Source organism: Pogona vitticeps, chromosome 4, assembly GCF_051106095.1.
Source record: "Pogona vitticeps strain Pit_001003342236 chromosome 4, PviZW2.1, whole genome shotgun sequence".
NCBI classification, from domain to species: Eukaryota; Metazoa; Chordata; class Lepidosauria; order Squamata; family Agamidae; genus Pogona; species Pogona vitticeps.
The window spans coordinates 84,833,389-84,854,929 of NC_135786.1; the positions used below are offsets into that span (position 1 = coordinate 84,833,389).

General features: G+C 43.1%; 1 protein-coding gene across 8 annotated transcripts in view; it reads left to right on the forward strand.

Moving 5' to 3' along the window:
• The window catches only part of ADGRL2 (adhesion G protein-coupled receptor L2), a 723,239-nt gene that overhangs the window by 154,846 nt on the left and 546,852 nt on the right, over positions 1-21,541 (forward strand). For 5 of the 8 annotated variants that reach the window (XM_078393038.1, XM_078393043.1, XM_078393041.1 and 2 more), the window contains exon 2: positions 13,049-13,103. The exons of the other annotated variants lie outside the window; for them this stretch is intronic. The gene's annotated coding sequence lies outside the window, so the exon portion shown is untranslated. The remainder of the gene's footprint in view (positions 1-13,048; positions 13,104-21,541) is intronic. 8 annotated transcript variants of the gene reach the window in all.

Sequence of the window (21,541 nt, forward strand, 5' to 3'; positions counted from 1 at the left end):
ACAGATTGAATTTAGAAAAAGGAAAAGAAAAAGCTTTGGGCCACAGCACCACTAATACCAGATCCAGGGAGAAGGAAAGGTGGGGCATAGAGAAGGGGTAGAAGATGTATAACAGCAGGCTGACTGCACTGCTTTTTCAAGAAGAAACCAAAGATGACTCACAAGGTGCCACTGGTACACGCAAAGGCTTTTCCAGCTCTGACTTGCTCGGCACTTTCCTACTGCACTTCCCTTCTCCAGTTGCGCACATCCAGAGTATACACCCCTACACACCTACCTGCCTCTCTGAATTCCAACCTCGGGTTCAAGAGAAAGGGCGCATGTCTGGCAAGGGTTCCCTTTCAAAAACACTGGATTAAATGTTTATTCTAAAGGAATGCACGCTGCGATTCAAACACCATGTGACTGCCACAGGATTAGAAGTTGATGTAACTCAGTTTCATTTATAACTATTGCTTTAATGTAAATGAGCCCTTAGACCAGTGGTCAGGGAACAGGGGTAAATTACCCCAAATGGGATAAAAATAAAAATTCTGGGGGTAATGAGGATGAGCAGAGCCCCAGTATTGATGCTCTCATATCCAAGATGAAGCAACATCATTTCTCCAAAACCTGAAGTTTTCAAGTAAGTTGAAGCTTTCAAAGTAATTCTGAATAGATTCAATAAGATTTTGAATTCAAATAATGTATGATTTCTTTCCTTTCAAATCAAGGGGGTAATACTGATGTATATAAATTTTTTTTGGGGGGGGGGGGGTAAAAGGTAAAAAAGTTCCCTGATCCCTGCCTTAGACTCTTAAGTCTCAGAAGCCTTGAGAAATACCAAAGAGTCTTTACTGTGTTAAGTAAAATTTCTTGTTGTTTTTCAGGAGGACATATAGGCCCCTTTCCCTTTGGGGAATGGTGTGTGTGGGCTGATATCTGCTCTGCACTGAAGGCATATGATAATTAATGTTTTCAACAGATAGAATTACTAGTGAAACTTAAAAAAAGATTTTGAGAGCCTTTTTCTGGCACAAAAAAGTAGTGAAATTAACATGCACGTTGTTTCTGAGCTGTAGCAGAAAGTGATCCAATACAGGGAAAGATGAAGGATGCAATCCAATCTACTTGTAGATGGAGACAGTATGAGAGAGGAAAATACAACTGGGATAGCTGCCTATTGGCACCCTTTTCTATTCCAGATATCCCACTAAGTGGCATCTGTCTGCAGCCAAAGCTCATCTTGGCCAAGCTTGCCTGGATTTATACCTGTACACAACTCTCATGAATCCAGTATATACTGTGAATGTATCTACAGCCTACTTAAGCCTATTCATTTATTTCAGAGGATTTAATCATATGTAGCCCACTGCTGAATTGGCCACCGCAACATATGCTAATCCTACTATTGTATTTACATGAGGTGCAAATACATTGGGGAACATAAGAGTATATTTTCCTTCTGAGCCATAAGAAATAGATTCCTGAGTCTTGGAACATTTGCTAGACTGGATGTTTTATGAGGTTTTTTTTAAAAAAAGATATATTTATTATCTTAATTTATTTCCTATATTTATCTTATTTTCCTGGAAGCTGTCCAGAGTAAATAAATGGGTGTTGAATGTATATGCGGGTGGGGGGGGGCAGAGAATGAAATCTATGATCCAATCTTATTACAGTTTTCTCCTTCTATTTCCAAGGAAGGAAGGAAGGAAGGAAGGAAGGAAGGAAGGAAGGAAGGAAGGAAGGAAGGAAGGAAGGAAGGAAGGAAGGAGGGAAGGAAGGAAGGAGGGAGGGAAGGAGGGAGGGAGGGAGGGAGGGAGGTTATTAATTTCCAGGCACAAAACAGAAATTAAGATCAAACTTGAAGGCAGAATGAATTATGTATTTAGCATTTAAGAGAACAATTTTCATTTGCTGAGTGTTTTTCTCAAGAATGGCTCAAGAAGCATAGACTTTTTTTTTTGCTTCACACAGAAATAATAATTTTTAAAAAGATGTTATGGAACTGAAGCCATTCATCTGGAAGTTTAGACTACTGAGCTCATTTCAGGATGTGGTGGGGAAAGTCAGGTTAACAGGCTACACGTAGAGTCTTAATGGCTACTATTCCTTTTGAAAGACAGAGCCGGCTATAAGGTGGCAGCAGAACAGAAATGGTGCAGCGTATGCTTTATCGTAGTAGTTGCAGCGGATGCCTAGGGCCACAACAAGCAAAGTATAACGCGGAGCAGCCTCCAAGCTTTGATCAATGAACAAACTAGTCCCTGTGCGCTGAGGAAATTCACTAGCTCTTTTTTCCCCCTCTGGTAAAGGCCAGCTTTAGTCTGAACCAATCACTGGTGAGATGTTCCAGGATTTCTGTGTCTCTTACATTGTACAAGTCTGGGGACCAGCAACGAGGGGTTGTTTTTTTCCAGAAGACAAAGGCCCTATAATGTCAACGAGACATGAAGCCAATGTGACTCAACAGCTCACAAGATCAGTCGGTAGCTTCCTTGCAATAAAAAGAATGGGTTTCTGGGAATGAAAACTGTCATTAAGAGTTTCACAGTAGACCGTAACCAGCCCTGACAGCTGTCAAGTCTTTAGCTCTCTTCAGACCTGATCTAGCGCCCATTGAGCTCAGTAGAAAGACAAACCACCAAACAAACGCATGCCTTGCAACTACAGTGAGCCAGGCTCACCTCCCTCAGCATCATCATAGGAATACTGCTCAGTCTGTGGCCTTTGCACTGGAATTTGGCTATATTCCTTGAAGTATGTATCTGCTCTGTTTTGTTAGCTTTCTTTTATTATTTTTATCCCCACTCCCCAACACACACGCATATAACCAACAGGACTGCTCAAATTAGCACGTTGAAGGATGAAATAGAAGAGGATGGACAAAAGAAATACATGCACCCTGTCAGGCAGAGGTGGGCTTGACAGCTATTCCCAGCTCGCCCTTTTCATTCTCTTGACTTGCACTTCAAAATGAAAAATAATTTTAAATCTTCAGATTTCTGGATACAAAGAGCAGCAAGTGCTTGATCTAACGCATAAGGTGAAGCTTCTGGTTTAGTAACAGAAAGGTCTCACCATTTTCCCCCTCCCTTCTGCCATGTTTTTACATTGTTAGCAGCAGCCAGACACACAGAATTTAAACAGATGAAATGTACCTGTCATGGAGATCTAGTGGTGGTGACATGGAAAGAGCAAAAGCCTCCCTTAATTTTTTTTTTTAAATTTCTGAATGCCATGCTTACGTTAAACATACAAAAGAGCAGCAGAAGAAAAACAAACACACATACAAGCAAAAAAAAAGTGGTAAAAGCTTTCTCAGAGAGATATTTAACTTGGTATGATTTCAACAATGGAAGTGAGTCTACTAAAATCAAGGCTACTGAAATCTAACTCACCAAAACCATTTATTCTTGTTTGTCATAGCAACATATTGAAAAGCTACATATTAAATTTAACAGTAACGCATGCCAAAAGCAATTGCTTTTCTGTCTCAGTGTAAAGTAGAGCATCATGGAATTAGAAGCAATGTTTTCCCATAACAATGGAGAAAGCACTGTGTAGGTTGATAGAGAAAATGGCTGGAAATTGTGTGACAATTACTCTGTTGTAAGAGCCAAGCAAATCTAACCTTGGACAGTGCCTGGGTGGAAACACAATATGGGTAACACCTTGTAAAAAGGTCCTGAACAGGGTTGCAAGCTCATCAGGAAAAAAGACAGTGTGGCTTAACCTGGTTTTGCATTTTTAATTGCAATTCAGGAAGTAAATATCAGCAGGTTAAACCATTCACAGCATGGAAATCTTATTGGCTAATGTCAGTACAATGTACTGCTGTTAAAGGCTAATGTGAAATGGCTGGTTGAAAAACTGGTAACTGTAGTTCTGCAATTAACACATTCCCCCCCACAAAATAAGGAGAGAGAGAGATGCATGCATGCATGCATCCATCCATCCATCCATACAGCCATCCATCCATACATCCATAAGGAATATATTGAGAAAGCAGCTCATTCTCTCCAATCTCTGTTTCTCAATACACATGTCTCTCAACTTTATAGTTCCCTACTATTGAGGAAAAGGCACTCTGTACATGATTACAGTTGGTCTCTTATCCTCTTATCCAATAGACCATGTACCCATTCTGATACTGTAGACTGGTTACAGAGCTAAGCCCTGTTGAGCCTCAGATCAAACTAAGCTCTGTTCAGACTGCAAGAGCAAATTACAACATTATGGGGTTTCACACACTGTTTCACTTCACAGCTTTTTGGAATATATCCTCTCAAGTCCATCGAACCTATGTATTTTCTTCAAAGCCTTTAAAATCCTTCCTTTGAACTTCTTGGTTGGGTTTCCTTGTTCTTTCCTACTGCTGAAGTTGCTGGGTTTCCTAATTACTATGATATCAGTGTGTAGGATCAGTGAACCTAATGCCCTATCAATTACTCCTTCCTATTTACAGTTTAACAGTAAATGGTTGTTCTTAATTTGATGGTTGTTCTTTGTTTGAAAAGTCAACTGGAATCTTCTATTCAGCTCCTGTGGGAAAGAAAGGGCAAGTTACCCATTCATTTAAAAACTGCAGAACATTCCTGGGAGATGCTGTCTCCTTGTGATTAAGCTTCCAGTGGCTTAAATCCAATAGGAAGTCTCACCTACAGTAGGTCCATTGACTCAATGGAGCTTACAGAAGAGATGAGTCACAAAATCCTGACTGATATAATGGGCCAAAACTAGCTGTGATTTAATAATGGATTTCAGACTCTTATTTCCTCAGACTCAGATTGAAGATAGTCACTCAGTTTTCTGATTTTTTTTCCCACTGAAAGTGACTCAAATGATTTAGATTTTAATCCTTCAACTCAGTGATAATACAGTGGTGCCTTGATTTACGAATGCCCTGACCTACGAACAATTTGACTTCCAAACAGTTCCGGCCGCAAAATTTTGCTTTGACTTGCGGCTGGAGCTTTGACTTATGAACAAAAGAGGCAGATGAAAAAGGTGGGAAATTCAAACCGTTGGTGGCAAAGAGGCTGCTTCTTTGTAGCTCTTTCGCCCCAATGGTTAGAGCAGGGGGACAGGGAACTTTTTTACTTCTGCCGAACAGGAGGAGGAAGGACAGGTGCGGGTCTACTCATGAGTAAGTACAAGGAAGGGGTGGGTCTACTCAGGAGTAAGCGCCACAGAAGGCGCAGGTCTACTTGTGAGTGGATGCTGCGGCACTCACGGGTCTACTCGTGAGTAAGGGCCACCACAGGCCCTGGGCTGCGTGGGTCAGAGGGGATCCTCCGTGGATGGGGCGTGTGGGTGGTGCAGGAGGAGGAAGGAGAAGCGGGACGGCTCTGTATTGCGGCGGTGTTGAGGAAGCCTGTGCACTCCCTGCCCATTCCTGGTGCAGGTCTACTCATGAGCAGGTGTCACCAAAGGAGCAGGTCTACTTGTGAGTAGGGGCCCCACCGCTGCAGCTGCCCTATGGTGCCAGTGCTTTGGAAGTGGCAGTAGAGGCCAGGCCCTGTAGCAGCAGTTGGAGTCCGGGAGGCCTCCTGACTGCGGTGGAGGTAAAGTGCTGCTTTTTCCTTTTAAAAAAGTTGTTCTGGGTGGGTTTTGGAGGGTAGGTTTGGGCTGGGGAGTTCTTTGTTTTTTTGTTTTTTGGTGGGTTGTTTTTTTGGCAGTCCCAGCGTGGGGCTTGCTCTGTTTATTTCTTTTTCTTTTTCTTTTTAAAAAAAATTTTGGTATTTTTTTCTTCGGCTGGAATGGATTAATTGGTTTTCAATGCATTCCTATGGGAAATGGTGCTTTGACTTACAAACATTTTGACTTACGGCCACCGTTTCAATATGGATTAAGTTCGTAAGTCAAGGCACCATTGTACTAATAATTGTGTATTGTCAAGTTGATTTTAACTGACCATTCCCTTCCTTGGAATGCTAAACCACCATAAGTTGGAATTGACTTGACAGCACACAATTATTACTATTGTGGTAGTGGAGGTGGTGTGCTGCCTAGAGACACCAAATTTGCAGGGAAGTGTCCTCAGTTGCTTTCCTACAACTCTTGACAGATTGGTGAACATTGGATCATGGACCCCCAAGTTATATAGTCACAAAAAGGACCTCCAGGAAAGCTCCCTCCAGGTACTTGGAGACTCCAGAATTACAACCGAGCTTCCTACGCCTGCCAACTTTGGTGAAGATTGGATATCAGAACTCTGAGTTATTCACCCACAGATTGGGTTCCCCCAGGAGAGTTTACCACACGGCACAGAAAGCCCATGGCATTGAGAGAGTTATATTTAGCCCCAGCAGAATGAGAGGTCCCTTTGGCAGAGGCATGCATGTGGCATCGAATTGTCTTCAGCTCAGCACAACATTACATTTGCCAGTGAAGTAGAGTTTGCCCTCAGGAGGACTGGAGGCAAGGAGGTATTTGGCAGCACAGCAGACTTTTCGGTTCCATCGGGCACTGAGGGAAAAGGCAGCAGGAAAGCAGGCTTTTTGGTCCCATTGGGCACTGAGGTAGTTGGCAGCAGCAAAGTGGCGTGTCTTGCCCCATTGGGGCACTGAGGCAAAAGGCAGCAGAACAGACTCTGATCTTCTTCAGCAACATTAGATTTGCTTGCAAGGGAAATGTTTTTGCCCCCAGGAGGCAACTGAGGTTGATACCAACTTCCAACGGCACCAGCAGCACCATCAAATGAACAGGGTTGGTACAGTGGTGCCCCACATAGCGATGATAATCCATTCCGGAAAAATGGTCGCTAACCAGATTCATCGCTATGCGAAATAAAAAAGGCCATAGGAATGCATTAAAATGCATTTAATGCGTTCTTATAGGCTTAAAAACTCACCTTATCCTCCATAGGGGTGGCCATTTTCGGTGCCTCTAAAGTGAGGCAACACAGCGGGCGGCCATTTTGGAACCGCCAATCAGTTGTGCAAAAATGGGGCCTTTGGGAGGACCGTGGGGGAGCGTTCTCCCCCATCTTCCCAAAGCCCCCGCCAGCATTTTCGCCCAGCTGATCGGCGGGGCTTCGGGATGATGGGGGAAAGTGCTCTCCCCATCATCCCGAAGCCTGCATTTTCACCCAGGTGATCAGCGGGGCTTCAGGATGATGAGGGAAATGCTCCCCCCATCATCCCAAAGCCTGCATTTTTGCGCAGCTGATCGGCAGGGCTTCAGGATGATGGGGGGAAGCGCTTTCCCCCATCATCCTGAAGCCCCACCAATCAGCTGCGCGAAAATGGGGTGTATGGGTGTATAGGGAACATCGCAATGCGATCACAAAAGCGTTCGAAAAATCTTCATCGCTATGCGGATTCGTCATTAAACGGGGCTGTATTAGTAGTATTAGTACTACTAAATGGCAGTTAATCCATGGGGCTGTCGGAAACAGATCAACTCTGCAATCTGAAGCCGGGTGATGGGGTGACAAAAATGCTTGTTTAAAACTAGAAAGCTGGGGATTGCAACTTGGCTCCTGGGACTGCCCATATATGATAAAGATAGCCCTCAGAGGTTGGGGGGGGGCTTAGACAGGCCAGCCCTATTGGCATGGGTTGAAAACCAGATGGGGATGGCAGGCTGAAGTGGGGTGATGGGGCCACGCCCAGACAGGCTTTGGGTGGGGCAGAGCAGACAGACCTTTTGGAATTTAGCGCAAGTGGAAAGAGCTGCAGGATTAGGAAATTGTTCAAATGGCCAGCAATGTCATTGACTTTTTGCCCCATCAGGCACTGAGGAAGTTTGCAGCTGGAAAGCAGGCTTTTGGGCCCCATCAGGGCACTGAGGCAAAAGATAGCAGCAGACTCTTCTTCAGCAATATCACATTTGTCTGCAAAGTTAGTTAAGTTTGTCCCCAGGAGGGAAATGAAGTTGTCAAAGCAGCATCAGCAACAGCACAGCACAGTCCTCTTGGCACGGTCAGAAGCACTTTGGAACATCAGCTTCAAATCCATGCAACAGGTTTACACCTGGACAGGCTTGGTGGGATGAGATTGGCTGGAAATGACACAAAGATAGCCCTCAGAGGTTTTTTGGGGGGCTTAGACAGGCCATCCCTCTTGGCATGGATTGACTCCTCTAGGAAGAGAAGCGGCAGTTCTTTAGGCACCTCTGGGAGCTGTGCTTCCGTGCCTGCCTCCAAGGCCACTGGAGGAGGAACTGTAGTGGTCGTGGTGGTAGTAGTAGACGTACACGTGGTGATGGACATGCTGCCACTGTGTAGTCTACTTAGCTTCACATCCTTCTTCCCTTTGGATTGGCCTTGAAGAAATCCCTTCATTTTCTACTGCCTGCCTACCAAACCAACTAAACAAACAATAATCTAATTAATAAAACAATGGAGAGAGGGAGTGACTGTGCAAATTTTATTTTTTGAGATTAATTCTTTTACTAAAATGTGACCTCCCTAGCTAAACAAAGCTCTCCCCCCCGTATAATGTAATTAATAAAAATATCCCCCCGACCCACTGTCGCTGAATGAAAAGCCAAAATAATAATAATAATAATAATAATAATAATAATAATAATAATAATAATAATAATAATAATAATAATAATAATAATAATAATGCCCTACCAGCTAAGTCTCAGTCAAAGACATAAATGCACACACAAGTCACACCAATTTCATTTTAGGGAAAACGAGAAAAAAGGATTGATCCAGCTACACCCCCACCCACCCACTGTGCCTGAGATACAAGCATCCAAGTCCCAAACTAAACTTTTGAAAACTGATTGAATAATGTAATCCTGTCAGCTAAACACGTGCATGCACACATGCACGCACACACACACACTGTCATGTTCCCGGGGGTTACAACAGAAGAGTCCGATAAGCCAGTCCTATGTCAGGAATTCAGGGAATGCAGAGCCGATATCCAAATACCAAAGCCAACTCACACAACGTAGTCCAGGGTCAGAGTCCAAAGCCAAAATGCACAACATAGTCCAGGGTCAGAGTCCAAAGCCAAGGGTCCAGAGAACAAGGTTCAAGGTTGTCAGGAGTGTGGATGCAAGCCAGAGGTTTGACACGTTGCTTCCACGGACTTTCAGCCGTCTGAGAGCTGCTTCTATAGTAAAAACAGCCCTTGAACTGCTGGAAGCCTTTTCATCCTGTCAGAACTCAGGGCTAGTTGATCGGATGTTTCTGCAGGCAGCCTTCAAGCGATCCTCTGACCTTTTTGTCATAAGTCTTCCCGAAGCCTGGCCCTCAGCCTGTCTACTGGGGGAGGAGAATCTGGAGGCAATTCAGGTGTTTGTATTTCTAATTGCTCAGCATTCTCCTCAACTACAGTTAACCCTTCAGGTTCTGGATCTTCAGCTGCACTCATGACACACACACACAAGTCACATCAATTTTGTTTTGGGTAAAAGAATAAAAAAGGATTGATCCAGCTACACTACCCCGCACCCACTGTGCCTGAGATGCAAGCCTCCCAAGTCCAAAACTAAACTTTTGAAAACTGATTGAATAATGTAGTTCTGCCAAGCTAAACATGCACACGCACACACACAAGTCACACCAACAAATTCCCCCCCACTCACTGTGCCTCACATGCAAGCCTCCATTTCCCTGAAGACGATACAAGGCACACACAAGCCTCCAGAAAAAAAGTTTGAAAAAAGCCCTTTTAAGTAGTCTAAGCTACCTGAAAATCCCTTCCCAAATTCCCAGTGCAGTTGCTGCTGCTGATGATGATGAATGATAATTTTGAAAAAGAAAAATATAAGCAACGTGTTTGTTTGCTTTGCTGCCACAAAAGTGAAACCAAACCACCAGAGCAACAGCAAGCCAGCAGCAGCAACTGTTCTCACTCCGGAGAGCATGAACAGAAGTGGCCAATGCCTAGATGGGAAAAGCTTATATACAGCCTCTCGGCACCTTTCGGCAGTGCTATTGGCTGCCCGACATGCCAATCCACAATCTCTGTCCTGATTTGCCGAAGCTTCTAATTGGCACCAGCAAGCTCAGAGAGACCCTCCCAAAGGTAACGAATATATACAAATGTTAATGTATCGACGAGTAAAACCGAGGAAATATTTGTCCAGCCATATTCATCTAGATTATATTTTTATGAATACGGATCAATGAATATTTGATGAGTCAGCTATATTTGTCAAAAAAAATCAATCTGTTTTAATATTCGCCCCCATCTCTAGTAGAAATGTTGGCTGAGAAAGTAGCTAAGAAATTGTTTTCTGCTGAAGCTCATTCTGCATATTTTTTTAATTTATGAAACTAATTTATTGAAACCCTTCATTTGTTGTTGTCGTCGTTGTTGTTGTTTTGTTAAGTTGCTTCCAACTTACAGCAACCATAAGATTTTTCCAGATACCAGACATGTTCAAGCAGTGGTTTACCAATCTGAATACCAGATTTTATGTAAGAAAATGTGTAAGAGGCCTTACAGTTTCAAAGAATATGAAACTGCATTATTTAGATCCTTACTATAAATAATGTGTAAATAAAGGATTTGTTACAATTTCCAGTTATATAAAACTTATAACTTGTATACTTATAGACCTCTTAATCATAAAACACATGCCCAAGTGGTGTACAGCACAGTATCAAAGTAGTTTTTTTAAAAGGATACAATCACCAAAAGCCACAATAACACAAACAAAAAAGGCAAAAATCTTTTTAACAAGCCCAAGACAGCTGAGTTAAATATCGTATTTAACAGAAGATGTTATCATTTCCTTTTCCTTTTCCATGCAGGCTGTTGTGCTGCTTACCTAAATAATCCAAAAAGGGCTGCAGACCGTGATTTCTTGAGCAAATAATGACAGTTTAATCTTTATATATCTGAAAAGCGGCTATTTGTAAGCTGCAGATGTCCAAGCTTTTTGGCAGAAGTAGCTTTCTGGATGATGGGTGCTACAGCCTAAATCATCTGTCTTTTGAAATGAAGAGCATATTAAAACTTTGTTCTTTCCTGTTTTCTCTTTTCTATTCCTGCAAAAACGAGGTGTAAAAGGTTTATGTTTTCTTCAAGGATTAAGAAGATGTTACTGCATATGAAACTCCACACCAGGGAACACTTAGGTCCTTCATTCAACCTCTCCAAAACTGCCCCTTATTTAAAAAATTTTGTGGCACATTTGAAAAAGTGCTTGCTATTTGTAGGCTTACCACTCTAAATTCCCACATGCCTTGCTTTATAAGTCCAAGACACACGCAGCCCTTACAATGATCATTCTTCTACTCTTATCTCCTTCTCACCATATGCTTTACCCTAAATAATGAAGCACACATTCTTATGACAAAACAGTCACATATGTCCATGTTGATTGCGCTGTATAATTTATTTCCTATGTAACATTGAGAGGCCAAAGGTACAAAACCAACAACAAACAGGCAAGCACTGGGACACAATCCAACCACGATGCTCTTTCAACTCTGTGGGATTTTAACGGGAGAGTTCTGCTTGTCAATGAGCTCCTCATGGTTCTGGCAAGGAGACTGGAGTGGGGAAGGGATAAATAAGAATCCCGGTGTCTTCTGAAAGATCTGTGAAATGACCAAAGGATTTGTAGCAAATCCTTTGTGTCTATACTACTACCATGCCACCTACATGGGCTATCCTTCAAGAGTATGCAGGAGCTTTGAGTGGTGCAAAATGTGGCAAGTCAACTGCTAATTGCTGCATGGAAAAGGAGATCACATTGTTTTGAGAGACATGGTTGCCAGGCACACTTCAGGGTGCAGCCTTTATCTTATAAAACCTGAAATCGCTTGGGACCAGGCTTTCTGTCTTGTGGATTTCCCTAGTTGTAAAGGTACTTGGGAGAGACCCACCGGGGGGGGGGGTTACCACAACTCTGAGGAGGCAGCTTAGGGACATCTGGGAGAGGGCTTTCTCTTTCTTCTTCTTCTTCTTCTTCTTCTTCTTCTTCTTGTTCTTCTTCTTCTTCTTGTTCTTCTTGTTCTTCTTGTTCTTGTTCTTCTTCTTCTTCTTCTTCTTCTTCTTCTTCTTCTTCTTCTTCTTCTTCTTCTTGCTTCCAGATGAAGGAATCCATTTCTCTCAGGCCTGCAATCAATTCATGCTCCTGCTATTTTTAGGAAGGCTGTGACAATGCATCTTTTCACATTTTTTTTAAAAAAATAGACTTACTTATTATTTTAATGCTTAAAAGTGTTTGTAATTATTTTTTCAGCCACTTGGAATATTATTTTTAGAGGAAAGATGGTATCAACTGTAGTACTGTAGTAATAGTAGCAGGGATGTATTCAGGTAGGAAAGAAATGACTTCTTTCTAAAAACACTTGGGAGTAACACAAAAGGAAGACAATAAGTTCCCAATACAGTTTTGCTGTCCTCAGTAGTGAATCTTTACATGTTTACTTGGATGCAAATCTAACTGTATTCAAAGGTGTGTGCTCCACAGTAAGGGCATTTAAGACTGAGGCCAAAGTGCTGACTAAAGATAAAATAATTATGGCACTATTGCTTGGGAATCTCCAGGAAATCTTATTTTTTGCTATACATAATTTAGACTTGCCTCTCGTTTACACCATTCCATAGGAAAGCAGCAGGTACCATAAGAAACCATAGGCATTAGCTTAACTTGTGTTGTTTTGTTTAAGATAATTAAATAAATAATTCAGGAATGTGTGCAGATGGTGGTGACTTCCCAGTGATTGGCTGTTTCCTCCCAGGCAGTGTAAACAGGTGCCAGTGACTCTCTCTCCAAGGAAAGGGGGAAGATGGAAAATTGATTATCTGATTAACCCCCTCCTTGGGGTGGGAGTGGTATCAGCAGCCTTCCACCTGCTCTCCGCTCTCTGTCTTGATCCACAGAGGCAACCTGCCTGCCAGCCACCTTTCGTTTTTCAACTACAAAGTCCTTCTGGATCTCCTCGGTGTTGACTAATCAAGGAAAAAGCATTCCCCCGTGCCTTTTTCTCAGACAGATATAGACTGGAAAAAAATTGCACTACTGAGGAGTTTAATTGATCTTGATCCTGTTTATTTTAAAGCAAGTATACATGTGCTTAGTAGTTGTAGTTAACCATTGTTCTAAAGCATGTTTTTTCCCCCTATCCCTCTTGTAGATGTACAACTTTTTACAACATCCCATCATCTGGTGTAGAGGATCATGAAGCTAGGGTGAGTGGCTCATGATAATGTAAGCAGTATTGGAAGAACAAGCACTGAATTCAGGTTGTCTCTTATTGGAGTCAGGTTTACATTGTATGTGGCAACTGCGAAGGAAATAACCTCATTCAGTGGCAGACCATTTTCTCAATCAAATGTAGTGGAAGACTATGCTGGGTTCTTCCAGAAACCAGGCAGAATGTGTTAACTTGTGCTGTTTCCCTTTACTCTTCTCCAGTCAGCATGAGATTATTGTAAGCTTTTTGTTATTTTTTTTAATTCTCACAGCTTGTTTGACATCTGAAAAGTGGGTGAATTGTGATTAATATTAAATATGACTAGAGTTATGCAAGGGATTATAAAGCTGCCTTGTTTCAGCACACCATAGTTCAAACTATCTGCTGTTTAGGGTTCAAATCCAATTTGTCTCAGTCTTGGATGGATGGATGGATGGATGGATGGATGGATGGATGGATGGATGGATGGATGGATGGATGGATGGATGGATGGATGGATGGATGGATGGATGGATGGATGGATGGATGGAAGTCAGTCAGTCAGTCAGTCAGTCAGTCAGTCAGTCCATGATGTGACTCTGAGATTTCAGGGTACCTCATGCAACTATGCTAAGAATCTAACATGGCAACTGTCAGTTATATCAGAATTTTTAAGGAGTGGGAATTGAGTTTTAAAGAGATCATAAAACTGTGGGCCAAAACAGACTTTACTTTAAAGACATAGGTAGAGGTAAAGGTTCCCCTTGACATTTAGTCCAATCATGTCCAACTCTAGGGAGCAGTGCTCATCCCCGTCTCCAAGCCATAGAGCCAGAGTTTGTCCGTAGACAGTTTCCATGGTCACATGGCCAGTGCACCTAGACACGAAACGCCGTTACCTTCCCACTGAGGTGGTACCTATTTATTTACTCGCATTTTACATGATTTTAAATGGCTAGGTTGCCAGGAGCTGGGACAAGCGATGGGAGCTCACTCCGTTGCGTGGATTCGATCTTATGACTGCTGGTCTTCCAACCTTGAAGCACAGAGGCTTCTGCGGTTTAACCCGCAGCACCACCACATCCCTGTAAAGCCATAAAGACATAGCTAGCTGTTATCTCTCCCCCTCCCCCAATTTTACTTATTAGTTAGTACAGGAAGCCTGATCCAGCTTATGAATGCAGTATAGTTGTAGGCCTTCTTTGACCCTTCCCCCAATGATTTTTTTATGATCCACTTCGGCCCTACTGTACCTGCTATTAATTTTCAATCATTTTTGAGGCATTCTGTCATTGTCCAGCTGAATCAAAACTGCTAGCAAATTTTCAAGAGCATTAGCATTTGGATTCCATCTGTCTCAGAGGAGTTCCATGTCATTGTAGCCTTCACCTGAATTTGACTAAATAGCTGACATTCATCCACATCCAAAGCTCACAGCACCCATATTCTGTATGTATGACCCCTGCGTTTCTCTAACAGCAGAGACATATGTATAAAATTATCGGACACAATGGGATAGCTGTGGTCTTTGGCAGGAGGCAGCCAAATCACAGCCATTCATACGTGGATACAAACCTGTATCTGACAGATGGAGTCCACCAGCATTTATGCAGTGCAAATATCATTTTCTTTGTTTACTGTGAAACACTTTTGTTCAAATTTCAGAAGTGTCAGGTAACTGTAATAAAGCTTTGAGTTATGGAGCAGAATGAACACATGGGAAAGGTCAAGTGTTTGTAATTTCTGAACACTAGCAGAACTTCCTACTGCTGAAGATTACTTCTCTTTCAGTAATTGGCTCTTACATAATAATGCCTTTCTATTTCTGCATAACTGTCCATCTTCTGCTGCTGACCCCCTTTGCTAGCACAGCAACAGTTATTATCTGAAAACTGAGTAGATGGGGAGCTAAATAGGGCTGTATTTGGTGAAACTACAACCTATTACTCTGGGGAGATTCCTCAGATTTCTCCTCCCCTGTCTATATAAGGAAAAATGCCATGTCCTCTCCTCTTTAGAAAGGCATTACATTATTCCATTATCTATCGTTATCTTAGCTCAATCTTCAGGCCTGGTGCCCAACACACTTTACATTAACAAAAGAATTCAAGAGGATCAGGAATGAATACAGACAAGGAAAGAGTAGTGGAGAAGTATAGTTGCACCAAGTAATACAATGAGGAAGCAAGGCCTAAGGGAAAGATGTGGGATAAAGCCAAATAAGGACACAAATCTGAAAACATCCTTGTTGGATAATGCTGAGTCTTGTCTGATTGCACTACTGTCATTTAGATGTGTCTCATTGGTGTGGTCAAAGAAAAGCAATATAACCATGGACAGTGTGGTTTAATTATTGATACGTCTTCCATATGTGCTGGCCCAAGGTCTCCAGTGCGTTCAGGTCTCTCCTGAGGTTTTAACTGGGGCCTCCATCTCAGAAATTGTGTTTCTAACACATGTACCTTCTACACTAGGTGAACTTTCACACATATATTTGTTATTACTTAACATTGTAGTGTAAAATATTCTGATTTGTCTTCCGTCAAATTGAACAGTGTTGACTGTCCTGTTAAAATCTAGTATATCGTCTTTAGATATGAGAGACAGAATCAACCAAATTTATTGTGTGACAGTTATATTTCCCTTCTTTGGTAGATCTGGGGCATGGAGAATGAAATGTATTGTGAAATTATGTGTACTATTTGAAGAGATGTATAAATGCTACAAACCTTTCTGGGATGAGAATATAGCTGATCAGCTTTTCCATTTTCCCAGACGTTCAGAAACCCCCCCCTCCCCCTGCACTTCTGTGAGAGAGCAACTGTCACTTGCAATTATGCCTGCTGATAAAACAAGATATAATAATAAAACCCAATGATATTGTCACAGAGATAAAACCTGTGGGCCAGCAACCTCTTGCTACTCCCAACTAGTGTAGACCGATCAACTCAGCAGGATTTACAAGAGTGCTGACTTGTTATTTAGTCACTGATTCAGTGGGCCAACTCTTAATTGAGAATAGCGAGAACATACTTAATAAGTTAAGAGGATAACTTACTGTTTTGGCAGATCACTGAGGTGGCTCTATTGCAATGAGTTCCTTCCTCACAGGTGTGCTTTTGTTCATCTTCTGGATACTGAGAAACACACAGAGGGAAGAAGAAAAGAATAAGCCTTGGGGAATAAGTGTAGTTTATATTACTACTGAATGCAAGGCAGAATGGGACTTTTCTTGAATTGTGTTATCAAGGTCTTTATCCCTTCCTGCACCCCATAAAGAATATAAGCAATTTATGGATTGTTATAAGAATTCCTTGATGGTATGTAGTATGAATTCAGAACTTGGCCATATGGCTGTGAATAGAAGAGGCAGTTGCCCTAGGACTTTCTCTTCATTGGGTGATATGGACCAATACAACTATCTGCATTTCTGGACTTTACTTGTAGGAGTGGTTTACCTATGGAGACTTTGATGACAAGCAAGTGCACTTCCAAATTTTCTACTACATCACTGTGCAGCACACAGGGGCTTAGGGAATATTCCATAAGCACTGAGGCTTCATAAGATGGGACCATAAGGTGCAAAGTAGGGGCAGCCCCATCATGCCCCACACTATAGGCAGCACGAAGTGGCCTTTGAAGCCCAATGTTGTGGAACACAGCTAAGGGTGCTGCCTGATGATCTCCACTGTGTCCCCCGAAGCTAGCCAGCTCTCCTCAGATGCACTCTGAGACTTTCTCCCTTTATCAGTATGGATGAACAGAATGGAGCCATCTCCTCTTTCAGTGGAGACAACAAAAAGTCTTATTTCAGCCATAATACAAGAATGAGAACACTAAATACAATAGCTGTGGAGAGGAGCGATAAGAGCTTTACTGCTGATAACTTATAAGCCAGAAGTCCTGCCATTCCCAGGCTTATCATGTTCTCCAGTGGCTGTTCGCAGACAAGGTTTTCACTATTTATGCACCCCATGCATGGAAGTGTATGAAGAGGTCCAGACAATGACATATTCCATTTATAGGCCCTGTTTGTCTACTTACTGCTGCTTCCATGTTCTTTCTTGCCACAGAAAAGAGGGAAGGACTGTCTAGTTGTATTGTGCCTTTTGAACAAAGCAAAGCAGAGTGTTGGTTATATACTTCCCTATGGACCAAGTTAATTATGCAGGCTACACATTGTTCCTCCCACAGTGAGATGTATACTCAATTTAGCACAGAAGGATGGAAGGCTGAGTCACCCTTGAGCCCATAAGGATCAAACTCAGGTTGGGAGCAGAATCTTGACTGCAAGACTGCAGTTTAGCCACTGCACCACAAGGCTCCACTACTGAACAGCAGTGCTAGAAACCATACATATGGAAACATCTCTATGTGGAAATTGAAGTTCATTATAATCCATGTAGATCCATGTGTTCACACATACATTTATCGTCTGAATTATATTTAGATGATACATTTCTATCCTTTTCTTGAATATACTACTGGTCAGTATACTTTTTCCCCACCCATAAAATTTTTCATCAGCAACATCCTGTGAGGTAAGTTTTGATGGGCCTTAGGTCACATAGTGAGCTTAATGATGATATGAACCTAGATCGCTCTAGTGTAGTCCTGTACCTTAACCACTGTGCCATATTGTTTCTCTGTAGAAGGACAGAGTGAAGAATACCAACAATCCAGCATTTGTTGTTGTTTAGTCATTAAGTCATATCCAACTCTTCGTGACTCCACCAACCAGAGCACGCCAGGCCCTCCTGTCTTCCACTGCCTCCCGGCGTTGGGTCAAATTCATGTTGGTAGCTTCGATGACACTGTCCAGCCATCTCATCCTCAGTCGTCCCCTTCTCCTCTCGCCCTCACACTTTCCCAACATCAGGGTCTTTTCCAGGGAGTCTTCTCTTCTCATGAGATGGCCAAAGTATTGGAGCCTCAGCTTCAATCCAGCATAGCCATTCTAAGAATAAGACAAATATGCTCTGTAATCTTTCTGACAGGTTTTTAGAGCTATCCTTCAGCTGGATTTTTTTTAAAAAAAATGGACACAGCTGGATTTTTATGGATGATTAAGATTTCTGTTAAACAACGGGCTACTTTAATTTTCCTTGGACTGAAATAAAATGGTACCAAAAAAAAGTATCATTGGCTGGAACAGGTGGCTCCCAAACTACATCGTTTCTTTAGCGAAGCGAATTGAACACTGTGCAGGCCATGGAGTACAATCAGGGTATTTTTCGCAAAGTAATTCAAGACATCTCAGCAAGAAGCACTTCATATGGTTTCCCACATACAGCAGCAGCCATGTCCTCATGTCCAGGGCGGGAGCAATGATTGCCCTGCCTTGTAATAGTTTGCACCTTTGGGTCTTTTGTTTCCTGCAATCTTGTTCTTAACCAATGAGTCATTCAGAATTGGCTGGCATTTAAATAAATGTGCAGACATCCACATTTAAATAAATATGAAGCATTACTCATCCCCTAAACCCTTACATCACATGCTTTGTATACCAAAAAATAAAATCAAATAAACTTCCATCCCAGATTCTAACCCCATATTTCCAGACAAAGAACTTGACTACTGGTCACTGCAGACTTAAGCACGTTTTCCTGTCCCAGTCCTAGATCTCAGTAGAGCAAAGCAGAGCTTGGAAAAACTACTTTTTAGTACAACAGTCTGAGAATCTCCAGCAGTCATGACCGATATGGCCAAGGATTCCAGGAGATCTTGTCCAAACGGAGAGCAAAGCAAAACAAAACAAACTTTGGATCGAAGTCAATTATTGAAATTATGGGAATAATCTCCTTCTAGAAACTTGTACGCAAGCAACCCACTCATGGGGTATCAAGTTGCAGCAGAGAACTCAGATGGACACACACTGGGATGTTTTGCTGCTAATAAAAAAATGATACATCCGCTAGCAAAAACAGTAACTCCATGTTGAATTGAAACTCATTCGCCCACCCCCTCCCATAATAAAAAGTATAGCTCTCATTTTTCTTCCTGGCAACGTCCCACTTTAGGGCCAGAATCCAACTGAGTATTTACACCAACACAAGTCCACTGATATAGATATCAGCTGAGAATTGCCAATAGGTAAGAAGTCAGTGCTTGTATTTCTTGTTGCACACCAAGCTATGTGACTAATGTGCAACAGGAAATAAAACTGCTGGCTTCTCAACTAGCAGCAGTTTGCCACTGTCATTTATGCTATCGGACTTACAGTGGTACCTCAAATTACAAACTTAATTTGTATTGGAACAGTGTTCGCAAGTCAAAAAGTTCGTAGGTCGAGACACCATTTCCCATAGGAATGCATTGAAAACCGATTAATGCATTACAGGGAATAAAAAATACCAACCCCCCCCCTGCAAGTCCCACGCTGGGACTGCAAAAAAAAAAATCACCAAAAAACAAAACTACACAGAAACAGACCCCCCCCAGCCCAAACCTACCCTCCAAAACCCACCCAGAACAGGCAGTTTTTAAAAAGCAGAAAGCAGCACTTACCCATCCGAAGTCTCCTGGGGGTCCCCCACTGCTGCGATCGCTGCTGTCATGACCGCCGCCACCATGAGGCTTGAGCCTAGCCAGGGTGCTTTGGCTACTCACCCCTGGCTGCAGCAGAGGCAGTGGTTGCCCAGCGCCGGGAGAATTGAGCTGGCTGGGTTTCAGCCGCTTGCCTCTCAGCTTGCATCCCACTTGCTCCGGGCCACCCTCCGTGGGCCCATGGCAGCAAATTCAAATAGTGAAAGGTGGGGAGGAGCGAGCGGGAGGCGAGCCAGGAGGGAAGTGGCCGAAGAAAACCGGCCAGCTAAAGCCTCCCAGCGCTGGGTGGCCACTGCCTCCGATCACGGCAGTGGGGGACCCCTGGGAGGTCTCCCAGGGCTTCCCCGCTGCCATCGAATACCTCCTGTTGGTCCGATCACAGCAGCGGAGGAGCAATCGTCCTTTTCCGCCGCCACGATCGGACCCCCAGGAGGCCTCCCAGGGCTTCTCTGCTGCCATTGGCCTCCTAGGGGTCCCCCTCCACTGTGATCAGACCCCCAGAAGGTCTCTGATGGCGTCAGGGGACCCAGGAGACCTCTCAGTGCTTCCTCACCGTCATCAGAGATCTCCTGGGGGTCCTCCGCCGCCGCATTTGGACCCCCAGGAGGCCTCCGGAGACCTCCGTAGGCACCAATCGTGGTGGCTAGGGGCCCCCAGGAGGTCTCTGATGGCAGCGGGGGACCCCGGGAGACCTCCCAGGGCTTCCCCGCCACCATTGGAGACCTCTACGGGGTCCCTTTTCCTAACCATTGCGGCGAAAGAGCAGCCTCTTCGCCACCAACAGTTTGAATGGAATGAAAAAAAAACGGCAGGGGAAATTTGGATTTCCCGCCCTTTCCCCCTGCTTTTTTTCGCAAGTCGAGGCTCCGTTCGCAAGTTGAAGCAACATTTTGCAAATGGAGCCGTTCATAACACAAAATGTTCACAAGTGGAAACGTTTGCAAGTCGAAGTTCCACTGTACGCAATAGGACTCTAGCTTCTGAATGTCTTTCTCTGTTGTTGTTTTGTGATGTCAAGTTGGAACTAACTTTTCGTGACCCTTAGAGGATCTTCAAGCTTATTGATATATTTAAGGAGTGGTTTTGCTAGTTCCACACACCCAGTGAGTTTCCATGGCTGAGCGGGGATTGGGACCCAGGCCTCCTGTGTCCTAGTCCATCGCTCTTTTCTGCTACACTACATTGGGTATCCATCCCGTGCTCTCTGTTAGTGATTGATGGCTTACCATAATGATGAAAGACTTGCCCTGATGATGTTAGGACATGATTGTAGTGACTGAAGATTACAGAAAGAACAGAGAACTCTGCTGGTCTTCCAAGCCATATTTGTGGAGAGGGGATGTAAATGCGGTTTGACTAGGGTTCTTGCCTGCATCGTTCATACGCATTCCTCTTCAGCAGTTCCTCCAGCTCCCTTCCCATTCTTTTTGTAGTGCTTGCTTCTTGAATCAATATTTAGAGTTCGCTTTTGAGAGGCCGCAAGCACAAGCTACATATACTCAGAGCAAATGGTATGTGTGAATGTATGTGAAGTTGTATCACACAGTCCAAAGCACTTCTTTTCAATATGTTACATGGCAGCAAGAGATGATTGTTTGGTGAGTACAAAAGGCAGGGTTGTTTTTTTTGCAGCAGCCTGTTAAAGGCTTTTTTTTTCCAAGGAAGGTTATACTGGCTTCATTCCTATTTTGTTTTTACATGTAGTAAGACTGTCCTGTTCCACCTGCTGTTGCGTAGGTTACAATATTGTGATCTCTTTAGCTTTAAGCAATGCTTTGCTTTGGAATCTCTTTATTCTGGTACATATTTAAATTGAGACTGTGTTATTACTCAAAATGGTATGTCAAGTAGAGGGTCCTGTCCGGCAACTTGGAAGTTCAATCCCTGGCATCTCCAGGTACAAGCAAG